Source organism: Vulpes vulpes, chromosome 3 (assembly GCF_048418805.1).
Source record: "Vulpes vulpes isolate BD-2025 chromosome 3, VulVul3, whole genome shotgun sequence".
Taxonomy (NCBI): domain Eukaryota; kingdom Metazoa; phylum Chordata; class Mammalia; order Carnivora; family Canidae; genus Vulpes; species Vulpes vulpes.
In genome coordinates, this window is record NC_132782.1 from 35,440,088 (window position 1) to 35,464,444 (window position 24,357).

Below are 24,357 nucleotides of genomic sequence, written 5' to 3' on the forward strand. Positions count from 1 at the left end.
TATTTTGAAATCTATTACAATAAAACAAACCATATAATTACATATTTATGCTAGTTACTGCTAGACAATAGAACAGAAGCACAGAATACCAATGTTCAGAGCAAGGTTGGTAAACTGCATAAAAAAAAAAAAAAATGTCCCAAATGATTGGGGTCACTAATTCAGATTTTTCAAATGCCAGATTCTCTTTTAGGGTCACGTTCTAAAAGAAGCAAGTCAATTATTTTCTTTTAATTGTAGATTGACAACTTTGGCTAGAGTAAAAGCTACAGCTAAACAACTCTGTAGGTAGCAAAGAAGGAATATATTTAATCAACAACAGATGAAGTGAAAGTCTGCTATTTGAACTAAAGACGGATGCACTCACTGACAACAGCAGTCTACTTCACTATCGTAATTGAACAATTTCCTATTTTATCTTTCTACTTTTTGATTCTATCTTTTCTTTGTTTTTGTCCAACCTCAACTGGCCCTTCAACTGTCAGTCAGATTGATATTACTCCATAATACGTTTTTAAATTTAAATCCAGTGAGCTGATTTACCAATAAAATAACACAAAAAAAACCAAACTCAGTTCTCTGAAATAGGATCTAAAGTATACTTTATAATCATAATCCATGAATGAAAAACAAAATGGGACTCCTGGGTGGCTCAGCGGTTTAGCACCACCTTTGGCCCAGGGTGTGATCCTGGGGAGCCAGGATGGAGTCCCACGTCGGGCTCCCTCCATGGAGCCTGGTTCTCCCTCTGCCTGTGTCTCTGCCTCTCTCTGTCTCTGTGTCTCTCATGAATAAATAAAATCTTTAAAGAAAAAAAAAAAAGAAAAAAAAAACTTCCTATTACAATTTTTAATTATTCAGTCAATAGCATAAAGTCCTGATGGACAAAATGAAATCAGCCAAGATCCTAAACAATTAGTTTTGAATGCAGGACCCTCACCACCAAGCCCTGTAAATGCACGTCCTCAATTACTGTGACTGCAACAGCAGTGACTATTGCCCGAAATTACACTTTGAAGAATAGGTTACATACAGTCAATACATTCATAAACATCACCATTTGCTTTGCGTTTGGTACCATTTAAATATTAACATACTGACAGTCCAGAAAAGAAAAATAGTGTAATGCTGCTCGGTTTCATGGAACTATTTCTGACTATTAAAGATGGTATTTCCTAGACTTTACCATATTACTTCAATATCTTAATTGCATTCTATGGTAGTTTTAATGCAAACATATCATATTAGATTACTGTGCCTCTTGCCAGATTTTTAAATTTGAAAATGAGTGTCTATATTGCTAAAATTAATTCAGATTGAGACTTCCAGATGTTTATATATGGGCACAGGTGTCTACTCCCCCCCGTTCCATATCCCATTAAAAATGAATAATAGTATATAAGAATAAAAGAAACCTTACACGTGGGCCCCAAACCAAGAAACGGTGCCATTCCTAAACCAGAAACATCAAAGTTTTTCAACAGTAGTGGAATTAGGCTAAGAAGACACCGTGGGTCAATCATCTGAGCCACTTCAGAGTAAAGTTATTTTGCCTGAGAAATAAGTGGAGTAGGTTTTTGGTTGATTTCCACAAAAATCTCTTCACTCAAAGAGGTTGGAGATGAGAAAAGAGTGAACTTGAATCCACCAGACTCCACACTGATGGATTGGTTTTCACTGTTGCTCACTGGCTCCATTTGGAAGCATCTATTCCACGAAGTACCAAAGACCATTTGAAATGCCAGTGGCTAGAGCAAGCAAAAAACTGGCATGGGGTTGGCAACGTGCAGTGAAGGGCCGATGTAAAGTTCTAGTAAAGAACAGTGGGCACCGCACCATCCTGTCTGTAGTGTGGGGTATTTATCATCCTGTGAACACAGGAAGTCTGTCAGTGTCCAGAGAGACAATTTAGAAGAAAGACTTCAATTTCCGAGTTGCACACTCTGTACCTATCTTCCATAGTTTGGGAAATAATGAAATGCAATATGAGCGGAGAACACTCCAATCGTGGACCAAACTTATTGACAAAGTCAGATGTTTGAGGAGAATCTGCAATGCAAGAAACTGCAAAGGAATGGTCTGCAGAGTCAGAGCTACTGGAGGCCTATGAAGCATTTATATCAAGAGATTAAAAAATAAATTTCCGTTCACGGTTAAAGTAAGATTTAACAGGATACTGTATCAGAGAAGGCAAAGCAAGCAGTAATAGAAATGTAACAACACATGACCAGAAATAATTAACTGTTTGGGATAAAAATGATCCTTTTCAAATTTAAAACTGTAATGGATACAGTGATTAATTAACACATTGAATACTACAGAAAATCAAAGAAGTGCACCAGAAGACAAGCTCAAGAAATTCTCCCAGAATTCACAGGAAAAACAAAGGAGAGCACTGATGCAAATAATCGATTAGACTCCTGGAAGGTGTAGGAAGATCACACCTACTTCCAGGAGAACCATAAAAAAAAGGAAAAAAACCTGAAATCAACCCTCTCCAAATTTCAGAAAGACACCTAAGTGTCTAAATTTAAATGCCTAAGTTCCCTCCAACAGCTGAACAATTGGAAAGTAGAACTATCACTGCAAATTTATGAATTTCAAGACAAAAGGAAAACCCCTCAAATTGTCTATGCTTGAAACAAAAGGCAGACTTACCTCAAATCCTGCTTCTGTGTTACTCAAAACCACAAACCACTTAAGTAATGTCGTCAAAGGTTTTGGGGGAAAATATTTATTATCCAGTCAAGAGTATTCATATGAGAAGGCAAAAGAGTATATTTGTAGTAAATGCAAGCAAGGTAGGCTAAACACATTCTATTCAGTATAAATAATATTATTCTGTAACCACATGGGAGATAAAATAATGAAATAAAATTGCCATCATGATATGAAAGTATAAACTGCTTGACATTGAAATAGAACAAAATGTAAATGATTATTTTTAGTTATAAAAAAAAACCCTTGCAAATCTCAAAAATTAGTCTTGAAAAAAAAACCAGATGTAAATATGAAAAATAAGAATTCAAAAAAGTAAAGCAAATTTAGCAATCAAGACTACATGAATGAGGGGTACCTGGGTAGTGCAGTCGGTCGACCACCTGGCTCTCGGTTTCAGCTCTCGGTTTCATCATCTCAGAGGCCTGAGATCGAGTCCCTTGTCACCAGGCTCTACCCTTAGCCTGGAGTCTGCTTAAAACTCTTTCTCCCTCTCCCCCTGCTTGCTCTCTCTCTCTCTCTCTCTCTCCCTCAACTAAATAAATAAATTTTAAGGAAAAAAAAAAAGAGAGACTACATGAATGAAACTGCAAGTGATACAATGAAGGGAAGGGAAGGATAATCTACTTGGATAGTAGATAATATATCCAATACAGAAAATGACCATGAAAAAGAAAGAAAATGACAATGATGGCAGCACATAGCAAAATTCCACCTGAGATCACCCCTTTAAGTCCTTTATAATTTTAAACATAAAAATTATGTCGAAAAATGACTGCAAAGAAGTGAAATAATAGGAGCAGAAGAAGTAATATTATCACATTTTGTTACAAAATAAAATAGAGGAGACCAAGTAAATTCAGGGACAGAACTGCTCTGGGTTCTCACTTAGAACGGAACTTGTCAAAGATGTACCACGGACACAGGAAATGTGTCGTGTCATCGAATACAATTCAAAACTAATTTTTATGGGGTACCTGGGTGGCACAGTCAGTTAAGAGGTGTAGGACTCGGTTTGGGCTCAGGCCATGATCTCAGGGTCCTAAGATCAAGTCCTATGTGGGGCTCTGTGCTCAGCAAAGAGGATAATTGAGTCTCTCTCTCTCTGCTCCCCCTCAAGTTCACCCTCACACACTTTCTCTCTCAATCTTTAAATCTCTTTTGTGACTATGTAATTAGATTAATACTGATAAAAATAAATTTTATCAGGGTCCGAAGAACATGTTTGTTTTTTTTTTTTTTTTTCTGGAGCCTTTGAACTTTAATATAAGCTTCTTGAAGGAAATGTTCATGTCTCATATGCTTTGGCAGGGTATATAGCACATGCTGAACACTCGAGCACTTGAGGGATTGAATGAAAATCCATTATAATAACCATTTCAACTTATTTTCATGTGCTTCTTTACAAAGGTGAGTCTATAATCTGGGAGACATCACATTTAAATTCATTTAAAAGTGATTTGGTTATGCATTTGTTCAGGGCACGTATCCTTTAAAGATTAAAAAAAAGCTAATTTTATGCTGCATTTATAGACCATTAGTTATATTTACCGAATGCTTAACAAGCGATAGCCCAAGTGCTGAGGGCTAAATCTCCATGAGTGGAACGTATGAAAGCAGGTCATTGTGCTTTCTACATGTTACATTTCAAACTACAAATATGACAAACTTTCTTTGGGGGAAAAAAAAACTGCCCCTTTTCTTCTCTTCTCTACACAAAGCAAGAGTGATCTTTTCAAAACATGAATCAGCTCATGACACTGCCTTACTTTTTAAACCTTCTAATGACTTCCCATTATACTTAGGATCTAATTCAAACTTCTAAGGCCGCAAAACCCTCTATTACCCGGCCACTGTCTCCTCTTTCACCTCATCATCTCATAGCTCTTTTGCCCTTGTTCACAACATTCCAGACTCCCTGACATTCTTTTTCTCCCTCAAAAACTTTCAGAGTCTTAGCTCTTACAATTTTCTCTGCCAGGGACCCTTTTTCCTACGTGCTTCACATTGCCGGTTTCTTTCCATCACTTAGGGTTCAGGTCAAGTATTACATCTTCTAAGAGGGCCACCCTGACAATCCTATCTAAAGATCCCTCTCTGACCCATGACCCTATTATATTTTCCTAACACTGATCACCCACTGATATAATCTCATGCTTCTGTAGTTTTATCTGTTAATTGTCTATCTCCCTTCTGTGACATTCCATTAAAATGCAAGCTCCATGTGAGACATTTTATGTATTGCTCACCACTGGCCCCACATCTAGAACAATGGAAGGTGCTCAAAAAAATATCTTTGAATAGATGAATGTGGAAGTCTTTATGCCCTTTTAACTTAAGCCCAGAAAATAAATGGCAAGGGTACATTTGAGGAATGCATATGGTAGCCTATTAATAAAGATATTAATCAATCTATATAATAAGAATCATGCTTGCTCGGGAAGCAACCTTTTAGTATTTAAATGATGATGACACTGATCAGAAGATTAACCAAGATTTAAATCAAGTTTAATTAATTAGACACTCACAGCGCTCAGTGTTGTTGAGCTGCCACCAACAAAGATGTTTGAAGCAAACTTCTAGTGTTATAATTAGCGACCTTTTCCATGGCATTTGCCAAAATACTATTAGTGGTGGAAATCACACTGCATAGACCTTAGCCAAAGAGCAGATTGAAACTGGATCCTCTTTACATAGGCTTCATGATCAGGGTTTTGGAACTAATTGAAGACAGAAATATAGTTTAGTAATTACAGTAGAGACATAGTTATTTTTTTTAAGATTTTATTTATTTATTCATGAGAGACACACAGAGAGAGGCAGAGACACAGGCAGAGGGAGAAGCAGGCTCCATGCAGGGAGCCTGACGCGGGACTTGATCCCGGGACCCTGAGGTCACAACCTGGGCCGAAGGCAGATGCTCAACCACTGAGCCACCCAGGCATCCCTGAGGCATAGTTCAATATACTTTGTATATTTGTCTGTTGTCTATTTGGTTGGTGGGTTTAAAAAGGAAGGCAGAGGAGGTGGAGAACGTTTAAAGATATTGCCAAAGGGATCAGTAGAAACAGAATGATAATACAAAAGGGGAAGGGAATGAGTGAAATTCATGTCAGCTGGAGTCCAGTTGAGACTTACATTTGAAATAGTTAATTTTCTGTCACTCAATTTGACTACTATCTACACCTAGAAGCTCTCATCCTTTCCTAATAGTTTTCTAGATGCACAGGAAAAAAAAATAGGCTTTTACATTTGTATTTGTATTTCTAATCATTAAGGTAGATTTCGGCATCAGGTGAATATGGCTATCCTGCAATACTGATAAAATCGGTCACCTTCAATGGGTACCTTAGGTCGTTATCAATATTTAAATATATAAAGACATCCATAGCAAGTTATTTATTGTGTGTGTTTAAATAATTGTTTCATGTATATAGTGTTGGAAGGAAAGGAAAAGGAAAAGGAAAAGGAAAAGGAAAAGGAAAAGGAAAAGGAAAAGGAAAAGGAAAATGTAAATCTAACCTACCTGTAATCACTGACTAAAGCCTATTTTTAAAGCTCTCTAGGGACACCTGGGTGGCTCCATCAGTTCAGCAGCCAACTCTTGATTTCAGCTCAGGTCATGATCTTAGGATCATGAGATGAGGCTCAGGGTCAGGCTCCATGCTGGGTGTGGAGCCCACTTAGGATGCTCTCTCTCCCTCTTCCTCTGCCCCTCCCTCAAGCTCATGCACACACACTCTCTAAAATATTAAAAAAAATTTTTTTCTATACTGTTTGCATACTTTTGCATTTTTATTAAGAATTCCCCACAAAGACACAGAGAAAGAAATTATGTTGATTATGAAAGTCCGTAGCAAATAAGACATCTGAATTTCGAATTCAGATGTCTTACATAAATATAGAGGAGAATATCATGTATTCTATATCACCCTAGATCCAAAAAGACAAGTTTCCAGAATTATTTCCCTAAATCTATTAAACTTTGGGGGGGGGGGGGGAGAAAGAACCAAATGTTGTGCTTATGCCTAAAACTTATCACTGTAAAGGTATACTCAATGAGTATAACTGTTTATATAATTCTATTATTTAATTCACATATATTAATTCACCAAAACTAACATAGCTGAAAACGGAGATGCAACAGCAAACCGAAAAGGTAAGAAAAACAAAGCCATTTTTCCTTCTATCTCTTTTGAAATCTTTTTGTTTTTTTTCCCTCTTATTTCTTTGGACCCTAATTTGCAGAGGAACATTCCTGAGACAAGCAACATTAGGAGGTGTTCAAATATTTACTAAGTACCAGAGCACCTGGGTGGTTCAATTGTTGAGCATCTGCCTTCGACTCAGGGCATAATCCCAGGGTCCTAGGATCAAGTCCTGCATTGGGCTCCCCGCAAGGAGCCTGCTTCTTCCCCTGCCTGTGTCTCTGCCTCTCTGCCTGTGTCTCTCATGAATAAATATATTTTTTAAAATACATATATATTATATATATTAAATATATATACACATCTATTAAGTACCTAACATATGCTGATGATTATTCTAGGAGTTTGGGATACAACAGAAATAAAACATACAAAGACACTGTCCTCGTGGAGTACAGTTGGATAGATGAAAGACAAATTATAAACAGACAACATAATGAACCAATAAATAATAAACGACAATGAAAAGTATTTAAGTTTGGCACAAACTAATCAAATAACCAAATTGGACCAGAAACATTAATGTGTTTAATAACGGTGTGATGCCTAAAACCCTACTAAGGCTAGTATATTATATAGTGTTCACCATAGATTCCTCCTAAAACGCAAAATAAATTAATTAATTAATTAAAATTTAAAAAGCCTAAATTCCAGAACACATCTAAACACATCTAGTCCCAAAGATTTTGGATAAGAGATTGCAGACTTAATATAAAAAGTAGAATGGGAAATGGAGATTACAATTTTAAACAGATGGTCAGGATAGGCCATGTGAGCTGGGTTGATTAGTGTTCTCACTTCCCCCATACATATGTCCACCTGGAACACATGATGGTGACCTTATTTGGAAATAGGCTCATTGCAGAAGTAATTAATTTATGGATCTTGAGATAGGATCATCCTGGATTTAGATTTAGGGTCAGTACTTTATCTAATGACAGATGACCTTATAAGAGAAAGACAGAGGGAGATTTGGGGCAAAGTTACACAAAGATGAAGGCCATATGAAGATGGCAGCAGAGATTGGAGCTATGCAGCTACAAGCTAAGGAGAGACAAGGGATGCCCCAGAATCTGGAAGAGAGGCCTGAAGTGGCTTCTCCCTTAGGGCCGTCAGAAGGAGCCAACCAACCCTATTGCTATAGATGAATATATGTGTCTCCCCCTCTCCACTCTCCGCTCCCCACCATAATTCAGACCTTGAAGCCTCTAATCCCCAGTGTGATGGTATCTGGAGGTGGGGACATCGAGAGGTCATGAGGGTGGATCCTCATGAATGGCATTAGTGCCCTTATGAAGGGGATTCCTGGGAGTCCCCTCACCCATTCTGCATGTGAGGCCACAGTAAGAAGACAGTGGTCTGTGAACCAGAGAGGAATCTGCCCATGCCTTGATCTCAGACTTCCCAGCCTCCAGGACTGTGAGAGATAAACTTCTATTGTTTATAAACCAGCCATGCTACGGCATTTTGTTATAGTGGCCTAAACAGACTAAGACACCTATCAACACATTGTTTTCAGATTTCTGACTTTCAGAACTGAGAGAATAAATGTCTTTTAAGCTCCCAATGTGTTAGAGCAGCCCTAAGAAACTAATACACCTAATTAAGAAAGTAACGTTTGAGCAAAGGCGAAGAAGGTGAAGGAGTCAAGCCAAGCAGACGTCTTTGAGGAGAACAATCTAGACAGAGGGGCCCTAAAGTAGGAGCATATCAGGCATGTTCTAGGATGGCTACTGTGATCATGTTGACGATGAGCTGTAAGCGGGCCACGCACAGAGACACGAAACCAGTTATGACACCAGCGAAATACTGCAAACTAGAGGATGGTGAGACCACAGTGGTATTAGCAGAAGTAAGTGGTCAAACTCTGGATGTATCCTGAAGGCACAGACGTTATCATTTCCCAATGGACTACATGTAAGCTGTAAAAGAGAGAGTTTTCGTGTTTGTTCTATGCTTTGTATTTTTGTTTTTGTTTTTAGGTCATGCAACTGGGAGAATGGAGTTCCTTCCTACTGAAATGTGGTACACCACAGCAGGTTTTGGGGAGACTATCAGAAGCACAGCATAGTTTGAGATGCTCACTAAATACCCAGGTAGGGATGCTGAGTACATAATTGGCCATATGAGTCTAGGGTTCAGAAGAATGGTCAGAAGTGGCAATGTCAAGTTGAAAGCTGTTAACATAGAACTGATATGAGATCGCCAAAGAGAAAAAGAAAACAGAGAGGACCAAGGGCTGACTCCTGGGTACTCCAACTTCCAAAGAGTAGATTTAAGTGAATAAACTACAAAAGACATTACCAAGGAGTGGCTAGTAAAGTAAGGGGAAACCAAGAAAGTATGATATTCTAGCTAAAAATGGAAAAAAAGGAAATAGTAATCAACGCTTGATGCTTATAGATCAAGGAGGACAGGATTACGAATTTACTAATGAATTTAGAGATGAAAGTAATTAGTGACTTAGATAAGAATATTTTTGGTAAATGGTCTGAGCGAATGTCTGACAAGAAGGGGCTTAAAATAAAGAGGAGGGAGAAACAGGAAGCAGCAACCAGGGACAATTACTTAAAGAAGTCTTACCAGAAGAGAATAAGACAAACAGAGTTGTAGCTGGTCGAATGAGAAGTAAGGACAAGAAAATATATGATAAACCTGTTATTCACTTGAATTTAAAAACATAGATTTTTAAAATTCCTTTGAAGCAAGTAATCATACAGGATATATTGCTAGATATAGAAAAACTTAACATATAGAAATGTAATAACCACATGGAAAAGAAAATAATTTGTATTTCAAAACTGTGAATGAAGTGTCACCTCAAGAAGAAAAAAAAAGATTCAGAAAAACAAGAACTAAAACAAACAAACAAACAAAAAATGTTATGATATCATAGCCAGAAGTCACTGAAAAGTATACATATGTTAGAGGCAAGGTCACACTGAAAATAAAATCTTCATTTTTTCAACTTTTAGACTAAAGACTATCTGGTGTGGATTGATCTACAGTGAAGCCGATTAACTCGGAAGTCTGACTTTCACAAGATTAAGAAAGAGCAAAATTGGGTTTCTCTTTTATCTTTGCAATTAAAAAACTGTCTACAGTTAAGGTGTCCCTTAATAAAACAGACATATTTCACTCATTCTGTAAGCCTCATTAACAAAGATGAATACAGTAAGTATAGAAAAACATGTGTTTAGTACATATATTAGTAAACATAGAAGGTCACATATAAAACACCTTGCAGGCTCTTATTATGGGGCAGAAAGCCATTTATACTTCTACAAACTCAAAAAAAAAAAAAAAAGTCAGTACGTTTTGGCTTATCCTGTGCTAGAAAAACTAAAAATCGTTCTCATACACAGTCACATAAAATAACTTTAAATATGTTTACTGAGATTGAAGAGCCACAGTAATACTGAATTTTATATAAACATTGAAGGCAACAACAGGCCTGCAGGAAAGCATGGCATTGCACATTGAGTTCTCTTCTTTACGCATCTTTTTAATCAAAAAGAACAAATAAACAGATGGCCATTTTTTATCTTATCTGTCTTCTAAGGTACACTAATTATGAGAAAGAGAATCAGATATCAGACATGACTTCTTTAATGAATAACAGGAGAGTGGGGGTACGGGAGAGGCGAGAAAATCATTAAGAACCCTTCCTTGCTGTCATGTACGGGGCCAGGAAGAAAAGAACATATTGAACTTATTGCCAGAGAGAAAAAAGCCAGTGTCATTTGTCCTTATAAGTGGAGTAAGCAATTATCACAGGCACTAGATGTAGAGCAACATGAGACGGTCCTAGGAGGCAAGACCTATAAATTAAGGTGCTTTTAAACGCTTAATCCAGAACATGTAGGTTTTTGCAATATAGATTTTTCATAGGAACATGTTCTTTCACGCAATTTTAGCAAGTTTTTGCTGCCGAGGCCATAAACTTTCCTAGAGGATAACAATTCAACAGTTTGGTCTAATCCCATTAAGATGTAAATAATAATAACATACAGACTTACTTGGAAAACAGATTTTCGTTAATACATAAAGGTCTTTTATCCAGTTTCTTATCTATCAATCAGTAATTCATTGCATGCTCAGTTCAAGTATTAGGTTTAATCATTTAAATACTGTTTTATAATAAATAAATAAATAAATAATAAATAAATAAATAAATACTTTTTTGTCAAAGTATCTTATAAATCTTATTCTAGAAGATCTTACTAGACTGCACCTACATATTTATCACTTTATTATATATTCAGACTTAACCACAAAGCCATTTCAAAATCAAATGCTAAGTAACCAAATTTGAGGGTTCCAGTGTATCACTTTGTAGTCTTCCTTAAGATGATTCCCTGACAAATGTATACATAAATGCTAACATTTCAATAGAACGCTCTTGGTTTTAGAACTACCTTTAAATCATCATATATAACCCCGTAAGCATCCTCTATATCTTTGTAATTAGTAGTAATTCAACTTAACGCTGGGATATATCTGTTCATAAGGAATTCACTGTCTTAGGATAGTAAACTTCTACTTTTCTTACAAAGAAAACTCACGTCATCTTGAAACCATACAAAAGTCTTTCTTTACATTCAACTAACCCTTTGCCTTGTAGCTACTATTTATTGGTTCTTGTACTTCCCCCTTGCGATTATACTTAACAATTGTATTTAACATTACATATTTTCAAACACTTAACATAGCTACAGACACTAAAATCTATGGCTCTTTAGTCTAATTTAAAAAGTCCCCAAAACCAAAGCTGAGAGGCAATAAAACCAAACCTTTAATAGTTGTATTCAAAATGATACTTTTATTTTCTTGTTGAGATTGGTATTGTTTGTTTTGTGTGTGAGAGTGTGGTGAGGGGGCTTTTTCTGGATGTCTAATATTGGCTGAGTTGAAAACTGTGCACAGGCTGAGGAATCTCTATTTACTTAATATGCTGATTTATAGAGAGAGACCTCAACTCAAGGTAACTAGAGAGCAATTTAGTTCAGCTCTAAGAATATATTGATAAACTTTATAAATTTGCTACCTGTTGTACCGAATTACCAAGATAGAAAATTTGATGGAGAAAAGAGGGAAAGGAGTATCTGTATAGATGCAAAATAGATGAAAATAGAACTCAAGAGTCTAAGTCATTTGTTGGAATGACGCAAGTTATGGACTGAAGGTTTTATCCCTCCAAACCTCATATGCCAAAGGCATATGATGGTTCTTGGGGTGGACCTTTGAGTGGTAATTAGTTTCAGCTGAAGGCATGAGGGTAGGGCCCCATGATTTGATCAGTGTTCCTACGGGAAGGGGAAGAGAGACAGGACTGACCTCTCCTCTGTTGTGGTTGGCCACAAGCAGCCATCTGCAAGCCAGGAAGAGGGTTCTCACCAGGAAAGGATTCTGCAGGCACCTTGATCTTGGCCTTTGCAGTCTCCGCAACTGTGAGAAACTACTGTCTGGGATTTAAGGCATCCAGCCTATGGTGTTCCTTTACAGCAGCCTGAGCTAAGACCCCAGTTGCAAATGCCTCCTCCTTCAGGCCATCCTACAACACATGACTCTTAAAATGCAATATAACTGAGGAGGATAAAAAAAAAAAAAAAATCAGTAACGTGATCATGAGAATTCATTTTGCTATGAAATGAATTTCAGGCTGTGAAATTCCAGGTATAACCCCGTGAATGAGGAAAACTTAGAGCCAGGTAAAATAAGACCTTAACTTGAAATCTCAACAGATGTCATCTACGTTGTATGTTTGAAGGACGTAGAGCAGATACTATCACACAAAAACTTACACTTGATATTCCACCATGAAAAATATAACATTTTACTGTGAAAAATTTCATTGGATCATTTTATGCTGAACTTTCATACGAAGGTTATATGATAGGAAGGACAGAGAGAAACGAAGCTAAAGGATGATCAGCGATATTAGAAAGGAAATGTAGCAAAAAAGCTGAAGAGTAAAAACAAAAACTTCAATTACTCCACAATTGTTTGACAGGTCTTGTCTCTCTCACAGGTTTACTCTAATGGAGTCTTAGAATAAGAACTCAAACCCTAGTCAGTATTCTTTGGACAGACCATAAGGATGAACAGAGCAGATTCTTATATTTTTGTGTAAAATGTATCATTCTGCTGAAGTCCAAGATTGTGTTTGCTATTAATATCTGATTATATTTTTTAAAGATTTTATTTATTTATTCATGAGAGACAGAGAGAGAGGCAGAGATACAGGCAGAGGGCGAAGCAGGCTCTTTGTGGGGAGCCCGACGTGGGACTCGATCCCAGGACCCTGGGATCACACCCTGGGCCAAAGTTTGATGGTCAACTGCTGAGCCCCCCAGGTGTCCCAATATCTGCTTTAAATGAATATATATAGTATATATTACAACCTATGTGATGGAAATAAATCTGCTTGAAATATTAGATTTTGATATAAGTCTCAAAAGCTAACAATTAATTTTTTTCCTAAAGATCACAGGATTTCCCTTCAATCCATTTTTAAGTGGATTAGTAACCAGAAGTTAAAACATTAAGGTATTAATATAAGCACTATAACAGCATTCATTTTTATTTCTCCTAAGCATTTATATCTATAGATAGCACTTTTGCATTTAGTTTTAATGGTCCATGTTAAATAGAAAATAGGCAAATAACACTCTGCCTTAATCCACAGTGGCAATATGTCACTTTATTTTGAGATTGCTTTTAAATGCCGATCAAAAAGTGCAGAAAATCTTTGCATTACATTTTTATACTGCAAATCACAGCTATTTTAGTCACAACTAAGGGACACAGAACTTTTTTTTCTTAGAAAATAGTATATATTTTTGTTTCTCTAGGGGAAAGCTAGTAAGTCTTAACAGGAATGTATCAGGACATCAAGTGAATTACCCAAGTTTTGATAGAGAAAAGACATTTAAAATCATCTCAATGCCATCTGAATTATTAATTCCTTTGATGAAATCTATTTCCCTGTCTCTTAAAAAATGTATATAAACACAAAAATCCTTAATGTGGGGTCTCTTAACTGGTGGTCCATGGAAAGATTTTGAGCAGCCCATACCTCTGCAAAAATTCCTATGCAAATGTTTGTGCTGTATACATGAATGATTATTTTATCATCAAAATCTACTTTTTTTTCCTCCTGCTTTTTGAATATTTCTGAAAATTAATGAGTAAGGCAGCAAGACTTGTATTATTTCATTACATGTAAAATGTCAGTCATCCTAGAAGTGGGAGAGGCTGATACTAACGGCTCAATATGTTTTTAAGATGAATTGGATGACATTGAATTTTTTTTCCAATCATGAATTTTAACAAACCAGGCTATCTGTCCTCCTGGCAGCTGAGTGAGTTGTTCAGCAGTCAAAATATCACACATCTCCCAAGACAGATGCTTATTGCACCTACTCATATAAATAGGACATTTGTAAAATATTTAAGGAGCAAAAAATATACCTTGAATTGCCATGTACTTCGCTGATGTAGACTCCTAGTCAAAGCTATTTTTTTCTTGAGCACTCACCAACTCGATGATGCTTTGATATGCATATAGATTGTCCTTAAACCCCAGAACCCTAGGTGTAATCTCTTGGGGCCAACATGTGCCATGACATGTCATTCACATAATCCGCCTGCAGTCATATCACACATGTTTTGTCAACCTATACATTCTTAATCGCTTTGCTGTGCACCTGCTGCAAAACAACCTGTCAATTTGGCAGGAAAGAGGGCCAGGAAATCCCCATGCTGCCTTCTTGTCCACTATGCAAGTATTTTAACTTGGCACATTAAGTATCAGTAGGGGAGACTGGAGTCGAGAGGCACTGACATCCTGTTCTCATATAGAGCAAGTGCATAAAGAAAATCTGATGCTTTCCACAAAAGCAGATCATTGAACTGTGGTTGACATCTTGGACATGTGCACATCTGCTCACATGCAATCTGGTGAACGGACACAAAGCCTAGATGATACAGGCACACGTGTTCTGAGATTAAGTAAAAACAGCATAAGACCATCCACTCTGCTTAAAATGTAGCTAGCCTTAAAACTCGACTGTAATCAGTGGATTGTAAACACATTTAATGCCAGTCCAGGAAAAAAAGAAAAAGTCAGCATTCCCATAGCTGATGTTCGCTGGACACGTAATAGGAACTAATAATTGAATTTTTTGAAAGACACTACTCATGTCACAATGCCTTTGTATAAATGGTTTCTTATCCCTTAAGAACACTGTCCATTTACTTGACTGGGGAGCTCTTCATTTAAGAAGGAATCAAATATCACCTCTTTGCTTAAATTTTTCTCTCTCCGATAATTCTCTTCCAAGCATGAAGATTGTGCATACATAGTAACCTAATAATTGGTTTAGATACTATTCTGAGAATAAAATTAGGTAACTTAAATAATATCCCCTGGATTGGTACCATGCATAGAGTAGCCTTCCTATTTCTCATTTTTCAAACATAAACTTTATAAAACGCCTAACTCCCATGAGGAAGGCTTGTTCACTGGCACTAAACTGGCTAAGGCACTTTTCACATAATTCTCAATGTATATATCCTGGGAGAAAGTTATAATGCATTTGAGAGACCATCTACACCCATCATTGGTTTCTCTTCAATGATGAGGATTAAAACAACAAATAAATTTGGTTTGAGAGGTGCCTGAGTCAGTTAAGTGTTCAACTCTTGATTTAAACTCAGGTCATGGTATCTGGGTCATGAGATCAAGTCCCATGTATGCCTCTCACCCCCACCCTCCACAGCATGGAATCTGCTTGAGATTCTCTCTCCCTCGTACCCTGTTGCTCATAGTCTCTCTTTCTCAAAATAAAATCTAATAAACAAATAAATAAAGAGTTTGAAAATTTTGCTTACACTTGACATGTCTGACAATTAACTGCCCATAACTCATCCTTACAAGATCATACCACTATATGCGTAAAAGCTTCAGTGGAAGCTAGATAGCAGCCCCCTAATTAAAGCACAGTTTGGGGAAAATTGTACTTTTCTTTATAAAAAAATAGACTTTTATATTTCAAAAATTGTATTTTGAGTTCTAGGGATTTTTAATATAAAGCTAAATTAAGTGGATTTGTGCAAACCATCGCATCCAGAGTCACTATTAAGGGCCTTATGTACATGGAAGGCTTAACAGATTCTTTAACCGAGGGATTTAATCACATTGTGGATTAGGAAGAAAAAGGTAGGGAAGAAATGGCTGAAGACTACTACTTATTAGTTCCCACTGTGAGAAAGTAGGGGTTCCTGTGGCAACAAAAGTCCATATAGACTCTCTGCTGATACCCTCAAAACAGCATCTTTAATGGCTGAGGTTATATGGGTACTGAGGTCTCCAAACTGACCACACAGGGCATTACAGTATCCAAGGTGCATGACCATACATTTAACGAGATTCCAAAGTTCGAGAGGGAGTAATTCTAGAATGTTATCAGAGTTCTGAGGGTATATAAACATAGAGACACACACACACATACAGTAGACTATGAGTTGCTGTGTCCATGACTTATTGCATGTAGCTTCAACAGCTCCTAATAATATGCCTGGTACATAATCGTGTGTCAATAACGTTTGTTGAATGAACAATCGCATAAATTTGGTATGTTCGGATTTAAATACAAATCTACTTACATTAAATGGTCTAAAGTTCAAAGAATTTCCAACCTGCTGAAAATAACAACTTAAGAAGCCCATATCTAGTCAGGACCATCATTTCAGGAGTCATACAGACCCGGGATTGAATCCCAACTCTACCATTTAGTTCCTATATATTCCTAACAGTTTCATCATCTCTCTGAGCCTTCTGTAAAAGGGAGAAACTGAGACCAGTTCTCACATGGTGGATGTGAGGCTTAAGTCTGGCCATTGAAACTAAAGCAATGTCCATCCCCTAGTAAAATTTCTATGTACAGTAACTATTCTCTTCATCATCATCATCATCATCATCATCATCATCATCTTCATCAATGTCAGATATCTATTTATTTTTTTCAGATATCTATTTAATTTTTACAGAATGGAGTTCTTTGTTCATTTCACTGATTCAAGGATGAAAAACTATGAAATAATTACTTCTAAAATGATAATTCCAACATTCATCATTCTGTGTAAGTTAGGAAAACCTTATATATATATATATTAAGTCCTGATTAAATCCTATTTCTGTATTAAAATATTAGCGATAATCAAGAGTACCATTAGAGAATATTTTTTTTCATAAAATAAGGTAAAATATTTCTTAACTCAAATGTGTGATCCTGGTTTCATCAGAAAGTTGTTTAGACGAGATGATCTTTACATCTTCTAACATTTAAGTAACAACTGCAACCAAAAACATCCTTTATTGTGCAAGTAGTGTCTTTGATTCCTCTGAAATTCTTCACTTTTAGTCTGTATGTCATACTTTCAGCAGCTACAGAACAAGAAGGGAACAACTTTTCTGATGTCAGATGCGGAGGATCAATAGCTATTTCCCAAAGTTTATGGCATAATTAAAATGTGTAACAGGAATAATTTTCTCTTTAAACCCTAAGGCCAAGCCTAGAATTATTGACTAAGTCAAAGTTATGTGGTGTAACATTTTTTATTATGTTTATGGATAATATAAAGGAGTTTATGGCTTTTACATGTAATTTGTTAAGTTAAAAACACTGAAGAGGAGGTATCCATTACATCAGCAAAGCACCAATTGTTTAAGAAACCTTTTTAAAGTGTATTTTGTAGAGGGTAAATCTATATTCCTTTATACCAGTTTGTGGTCACCTAAAACTTCCAACTGAAGGTTAATGGTCAAAACATTCTTGAATTTAGTAGAACCCATTTACTTCCAACTACTTCTTCAGAGCTTTATCACCTTCAATAAAAGTTCCGGGAATGCAGGTATGATGGAAATATCATAAGGATGTGTGGGGAGGTAGGACAAGAGGAAGCAGGAGGTCCTCAAACAGGAAAACACTATTCGTATGCAGGAGATTGCGTGAGTTTGTGTAAAATACGGTACCTACAGAAAAGCAGATATATCAGCTATGGAAGACTGGGAATAAAATATTCTTTCCAGTGAGAAAAATTAACAGTCACTAATTTCTGTATATGGATATTAATGGCAAGCATGTGAAACACTCTCTGGGCAGTCCTGTGGTTTTGTCTGTTTCTATCGTCGTTTTAAAGGCAGCTCTTCTAAAATGGTACACCTGGGAAACGTGGTCATTAAGAAACAGTGAAGTAAGATACACCCCAGATTTAAACTGTGGCTTTGTCTGTCATTGGTATTTACTAAATGTCCAATTTTATTACTTGCCCTTTTCATTATTATCAATGATAATGATTTAACCATATAAGTTCGATTACAAATCACTATCCAAGGGTCTCAAATCTTCGAGCAGGTTAAAAACTGATCCGACCTTATTTTGATTTCTTCTAACAGAGCCAAATGGAAGTGGGTCTCTATCATCCCAAAGTTTCATAGGTCTGTCACATTCACACTATATGGCCAGTTATATATGGGCACTTTTCAAATGTTACATAGATGAGAAGACACCACTAAAAAAGCTTATCGGGGGGATCCCTGGGTGGCTCAGCGGTTGAGTGCCTGCCTTCGGCCCAGGGCGCGGTCCTGGAGTCCTGGGATCGAGTCCCACATTGGGTTCCCTGGATGGAGCCTGCTTCTCCCTCTGCCTGTGTCTCTGCCCCTCTCTTTCTCTCCCTCCCTCTCTCTCTGTGTGTGTGTATCTCTCATGAATAAATAAATAAAATCTTTTTTTAAAAAATAAAATAAAAAATAAAAAGCTTATCAGCTATAAAAATGGGTGTTCCATTATTGTTCAAAAGCTGGATGATTCTGTAATAACATGTACACTCTCTTCTAGTTCAGCTGTGGTCCAGGGGCATGGACTGTGAAGGTAAAGAGCTGGAGCGGGCTTTCGGGGTGGTGCTACACGTTAGAGTGTCAATCTTCCAGAGTGATCGTCTCCAACTCTGCATACCAGCCAATAACACACACTCACTCTCATCTCTATGAAAACTGGCTTAGTCACTGGCATTTTTTTTTTTCCTATTGCTTTCCCATATTCATGGTCTCCTAACTTCTCTGAGGCTGCCTTAGGCCAAACCTCTTAATTTTCTTTCATGGAATCAACATCCCACACGTAGCCCCACCCTAAGTCTTGGCTGTATGAACTCATCCTTTACTACAAAGATGCAGCTCCATCACCCACTCTCCTCTACAATTTGGTGAATCTGTCATTACACTCACTCTTCTTATTTTTCCTTACAGAAAGTTGCCCTCCTGCTCTTTGAAGTTACTATAATGAAGAAAAAACAATAATAAAGTGGCTCTAATGAGACCAAGTTCTCATCTCATCAAACACACCCTTCACCTTCTCCCCCGACACTGATTTCTCATTTGTGAAAGGTGAACATTATATCTACTGGTAGCACCGCTGTGATGGATCTGCCTCCTTCGTTCTATCTTCTGTCTACCACTCCCCAGCCACGGCCGTTCCCACGACACAATCACTGAGTAGCTCGCACAGCCTAACTTTACAACTTGGTCTTTGCCCTTCACCTTGTTCTTGATAACTCTCAAATTGCTTCTTCCTCATGTTGCACCTTAATTCTGGCTTTGAATCACCAAATAGATCCTATATATTTGACTATTCTGACATTTGACATCCTTCACTCCTTTAATAGAGAAAACCCCACTATGCATTGCCCTGCAAATGCTGTATCTGAAACTTCTTTTTGTCCTATGACCCCGCTCCCCCATTTCTTTCATTTCTGTTCACACTTCAGATGTTAGTGTTTTCTATCACCTTTTCCTTTAACATCTATCTTTGTATAATCTCCCCCATCCACAGCGGCATGTAGGACTTCAGTCTTAATAATTTCCAACTCTTTAATCTCATCCTAGGACTCTCTCCCAAGGCCTAGCATCATCTTTGCAATTTAGGTCCTGGACATTCTCATCAGTATATAACACTTATAGCTCAAAATCATTTTCTTTAAAACAATCTCATATTCTCTTCCTAAACTGTTCCCCATCTTGCATCCCCTAAATCATCTAACAGAACTATTTTCTCTGTCACCTAAGCCAGAAACCTAGTTTTCACAAGCTCTTCCTTCTGCTGCACTCACTACAAATGAACACCAATTTATCCTCAAGTATGACTCACATTGATTTGATTTTGGTCAAATCCCACCATTATTACATGAACTCAGTTTTCCATTACTGTGTGATGAGGGACAACAATGAAGATGAATTTGAAACTGAACAGGAGGGCAGCTTTCTTTCTATAACAAAGAGATAGTCACATAATTATTTGCATTGGAGTCTATATTCCCCTTTGGGTGATTGTGAAGCTTAAATATATTGACTACTTAGAACAGTCTCTGGCACACGGTATACACTTAATACATGTTTTCTTCTATCACCACGACTTAAACTATTTGAGAACTTATCTAGGTAACCCCAATCAAAGTTACAGAATGAAAAAATGAGAAGGAACAATTCTCTAATTTTGAATGACAGCACACTGTTCCTAATCTCCTAGAATAGACTCTACGCCAATTATTATTCTTCTAGACAAATGCTTCTTTCCATTTTAAGACTTTTATTTATCTTTTTTATTATTGTTTTTTTTTTTACTTAAGTTTTCTTGTTTTATTTCATTTTGTATTTACCATGTTAAGTGACTGCTACTTAATGCTCAACTAATTTTCATGTTGGAATAAATGTAAATTGCATAGACACAGGAATAATATGAATTTTATGTTTGACTTTTTTTTCTGAGCATATTAAGTCTACACTTATTGAAAATATAGTTTGTGTTAGTGTGGTTCTAGGCACTAGAAATAGAGAAATAAGCAAGTCAGCCATGGTCTTTAATCTCAGAGACAGAAGAGTTTATTTTTATTTTTTTTTCCAGGAAATAGACAATATACAAATGCACCAAAAAAATAAAGTTTTTAAAAGACCATAGTGAGCTATTAAAAGAATTAAAATCAAACATTAAGACAGAATGGCTGCTCTAGTGAGAAAGACTAGGGAAGGTATCACTGAGATGATATCTGACCTGACAACTGAATGACAAAAAGAAAACAAACCACAGAAAGTTTAGCAGAGACTATGAGTCCCTACAAGGGTTCGAAGTCTGAGTTTGGTGTGTTTGTTGGTGAAAGAAAGGCCAAAATTTCTGAGATTCAAATAAGCCTATTAATCTCTGCTTTGATTTAGTACCGGATAAATTCTAGTTATTTCCTCCTTTATATATATGTGATTATAAAAACAAGTTATTTACTATGGAATCAACATAAGTAAATGCAAATTCCATGTGAAGATCACTTTTCCAGAACATCTTACGAACTAAGTACCAGTGTTATTGTGGATTATGTTATCAAGTCACCTGAGAGTATTTTTGAAAATAATTTAGTAAGTACTAATTTCTAGAAATATAAGTAAGTTTTCTAATCAAGAAGAAATATGATGTATAAAAGAAATTCACAGAAGGCAAATGGCAGACTGAAAATATAAAATATGAAACTAAAACGGATGAGAACTCAGGCTTAAGAATAAAAGCATTATTATTATTTTCTTTTTTTCACCCAAATTCCTATTTATCCATATCAAAAACAGAAACTTAAGGTAATATCACCCCAGTGCACTTACAGTTTATAAAGTTTCTAAAGAAGGTTTTTAATGCAACATGCATTTCATCAATACCTATGTGCTCTTCTCTATTCTTTTTTTTCCTCTATTCTTATTCTCCATCCCTTTGCACTTACTCCCCGCTCCCAACCAAATCCACCACAGTCAATGTACAGAAACCTTCAGTTAACCAAAATAAATATAAAACAACTATATAAAACCCAGTAGAAACTGCAGGAGAGACACTTGAGTAATACCATATCCTTAGAAAATATATATAGCAGCCTAATTTTCAAAATGAGTTTTTATACTCTGAAATGTTAATAATGTTAAAACTTCAATCATATAAACATTTAGATATTAAGTCTATCTCTTATTATTCTGTGTCCTTTTCCTTTTTTATTATTTTCAGGTTTTTATTACATGTTTGATATATTTCCTATATATTTTTTTTCTGACAAATGTCTAGTAGAGTAATAAAGCAACTTAAGGAGCTCAAAAGAGAATCATGCATAGCAAGATTCTAAGATGAGTTAAATAATACTATTTTCTTTGTCTCTGTAACTCTTATTTAATGAAATCCCTCTCTTCTAGCTAGATCTGACCCCTGCCATCTATAGAAATTATTCTGATGTCTGTCACCATCTCTATACATCCCTTGAATAGCTGAAACTTTTTTTTTTACATATTTGAACATCATAAATCTTAAAACCAATTTCTTACTTTCTCTTGGCTGCTAGGAAGCTTGAAAACAAATCTGTGTCCTGTTTGGTAGCTGACTAGAATGTTTTGGCACATATTCTATATACAATATTTTAATTGTTATTTTAATCTTATTTTGTTATTATATTTACTTATTTGTAGCTTATTTCAAAGTATTAATTTTGGGAAAATCTTTGTTTTCAACAAGAGGAGAATAAAGCATGTAAATAAATGGACAGTAGAATTTCTATGCCTTGTCTCTGTTGTTATTTTTTCCAGGGAAAATTTTCTTCCTTCTGGCCACTTACTCTACTTTACCAAACCAGCCAGAGCCAGTTTACACCATATCCCCTCTATGAAACTCTCCATAAATGCCTAGGTTTCCCTATAAATTCTTAGATAGCTGTCTGTGATTATAACAATACCAAGAATTGGTAAGAGTAGAAGCAACTTCCCTCTTTGGTGACAACGTACATTTTCCACCTCTGAAGTTGACCACCCAAAAATGCTGACGTGATGAAGAATTTTTAAAGATTTATCAGTAGTTTAAGGAAGATAGGACTTGTCTCTGATTGCATTAAATATCCATAAACAAAAGGAAAGTAAAGCATAGTGACCCTCTAGCTCTCTCTACTCCTCACATCTCAATTCCAAAGGAACTTACTTTTGAGAAGACAAAAACTAAAATCACAGAGATGGAATGGTTTCAAGAGTTTAATCACATCTCAGAAATGAATCATTTACCAAGGTCTGAAGTCACACAGCAAAGTTGACTGTGTTGCTTAAGAGGTGTATGTGCACACCGTTTGCATGTTTATATGAATTGCATTAAGTCCAGTAGTTTACTTTTCAAAATACTTCTATTCCAGGCTTTTTTAGTAGATAACATTTGGTACTAGAAGTCACACACTTATTGTTTTTTCCAAGTATACGCTACACATCTTGAATTACAGTGACCAGGGGCTTTAAAGAGGACAGGTGAGTTGCATTTTAATTAATTATAAACACAGTTTTGAATGCATCTCCCAAAGTGTTCAACTATGGAGATGGTTAAACATCTATCAACAGAGCAACAAAACAGCCCTGGTAAATAAAAGTATTTACACATACTTTTCCTGGAGAGAGATTAAAAGCTCAAGGGATAAAACCGAAGCTCAATTCCTTCTTAAGGGTTTTCATCCAAACCACATTTTCTTTGCAATCTAGTCAGTCACCTGATCTTCCTTCATTTATGTAGCAAGTATAATACCTTGCAGTAAGTCAAGTATGTGCTTGGTTAATCCTCCCCCCAAAAACTGTGATACAAAAAAGCTTGGCTTAAAAAAAAAAAAAAAAAAAAAAAGTTGGCTTGCTGTTCTACTCAGTTAGCTAAATTTGTTTAAACTCTTTCCAAAACTAGAAAATAGGCATACAATGTAATAATTATAAGGTGTTTATACATGTACAATCATCAGATCATTACTTACACCCTTTGTTTTATTTCTTTAAGGAAAGAAAACAGATGCAAAGACAGATCCAGCCTTTTAAATATAAGGAAAAAATTTAATTGCATTATTAATAATAATGTTTAAACAATCAAGTCATCCTGTAGGTATGTATCACCTTTTCAAGATTTTATAGTGACTTTAATTGAAACTTAAAATGTTTCCCTTTAAAACAATTTCGGTGCCATAAAATACCATTTAAATCAAAGGGGATTAAACTGTGCTTTTCAGAACATTCAAAAGTCTATGAACAAACTCTAAATTTCAAAGTGTTTGAGAACTGGCCTCTCCCCTAGCAGTAAGTTTTAACTGAGTACCAAGTTTTTAACCACCCTTTTTTATCTCATGTTCCATTTAAGTACATTGCTTCCTGTTTTATTTCAAACAAGGTAAAGATCCTATTTCCATTTACAAAGACAAGAAAAAAAGAGCTCCTCAGCTCCATTGTGCTGCTGTCATTAACTACTTCTTATGCATTATTGCAGAATTCATCTCCTAAACCCACTGCCTACTTCAGGGATTCTCTCTCTGATATCTGGGGGGGAAAAATCCCTTAGCTGTCTTC

At 36.2% G+C, this 24,357-nt stretch overlaps 1 protein-coding gene across 4 annotated transcripts in view; it reads right to left on the reverse strand.

Moving 5' to 3' along the window:
- Positions 1–24,357, reverse strand: part of NAALADL2 (N-acetylated alpha-linked acidic dipeptidase like 2) — an 878,960-nt gene that overhangs the window by 849,559 nt on the left and 5,044 nt on the right. The window lies entirely within an intron of this gene.